This window comes from Macrobrachium rosenbergii, chromosome 49 (genome assembly GCF_040412425.1).
Source record: "Macrobrachium rosenbergii isolate ZJJX-2024 chromosome 49, ASM4041242v1, whole genome shotgun sequence".
Lineage (NCBI taxonomy): Eukaryota > Metazoa > Arthropoda > Malacostraca > Decapoda > Palaemonidae > Macrobrachium > Macrobrachium rosenbergii.
The window spans coordinates 17416561-17418302 of NC_089789.1; positions in this window are offsets into that span (position 1 = coordinate 17416561).

Below are 1742 nucleotides of genomic sequence, written 5' to 3' on the forward strand. Positions count from 1 at the left end.
CGAGAAATGGAGATGTTTAGGAATGAGAACGTTTTAAGATGGGAAAGTTTTGAAATGAAAACGTCAGGAACATTTGCTCATAACTGACCTTCAAAGAGCAATCCACTGGGGTTTGGTGGAGCCAGAGGGCGACTGCGCTACCAAGAGGTCACCTCTGGAGATTTGGGGAAGGACAGGGGCTCATCTTTGACCTTGAGTACCCGTCTGGGAAACTGCTTAACCAGGGACACTCCTGTTGGGTTTCGGGGAACACTCCTGAAATGTTTTATGGAAATTACACTATTTGCATTTTAATACATTTTTATATATTTATTAATTTATTAAATTATTCTTTTTAATGGGTGAGGTCTCTTCTTTCTGTGTTCCCTTTACTTTCTCTTATTTCCTAATGAGCACCATATTCTTTGGAAGCTAGAATTTCAAGTCAATGGCCCCTATGGGATTGTTCCATATTAATAGGGTTCATCTGAATAATAATAATAATAATAATAATAATAATAATAATAATAATAATAATAATATAATAATAATAATAATAATAATAATAATTAGAAAACTCCCCTGAAATTACGGGGTCGTATCAAAGTGACACTTTGACATAGACCTCTCATCTGAGGTTTATGGGGAGCAAGAGAATGACGGACTTGCCAGGAGAACTTCTCTAGGATTGTGGGATATCATGAAGGCTACCGTTTCACCAAAAGCATCCTTCTGGGGACAGGGAATGCACGATGGATGCCGGTCAGTCAAAAGCAGTCCTTAAGGGATTATTTTTCCGGAGTTGAAGGTCAATTTATTGACCAAGAACTTATCTTGGGGTTTACTGGGACAACGAGAGCTACTGATAAACCAAAATCATTTTCCTAGGGTCTTCGGTTAAAATAAGGCCACTTACCTTCAGATTCTCATTTGCTGCGATTTTATAAAAGTGAGCAGATTTCAAGATGAATACAATACTGTTCATGCAGTACAGTACAAGACATTAGATTCCAGGTAACTGCCTGACATTTCATGCAGTACGAGATATTAGATTCCAAGTAAATACATTACTGTTCATGTAATACAGTACAAGGTATATTTGAAGATAAATATATTACTGTACATGCAATACAAGATATATTTCAAGATAAACACATTACAGTTCATGAAATGAAATACATGTCTTTAAAAATGCATAGTTCACCTGACTTGAATGAAGGAAAATAAAAACTTGCTTCAGTAAATAAGACGTACACTTTCATCCAGTCCATGAAAGTAGCCAAGTTACAGGAGGAGTTGAGCAAATGAATAATGAAATAATTTGGATGTTATCAAAACTAGTGGCATTGTCAACAGGACTTACTACAAGGAGTATGAATTTGTGATTTATATTTAGGCATTGTTCACACGCACATATTTCAGTTGAAATTCGCCATAGGAAAACGAACAATGAAGTTGAGATCAACGAATAAAGGAGGATATATACATACCTTAAACCTCTGTAAGTAAAGACCCTTTATCTGTATTTACACTCGGGAATATTCATGTAACTAAACTTCTCTGGCAAGAGAATCCTAAAAATATGAATTGAGCTTCTATAGGTTTAACTCCATCAACAGTATATATAAAAAAACCTTTCTCTCTCTCTCTCTCTCTCTCTCTCTCTCTCTCTCTCTCTCTCTCTCTCTCTCTCTGTGTAAATTGTTTAAAATCTTTACGATAAGTAATTTATTCCAATCAAGTTTTCCATTTCATTAAAGCAG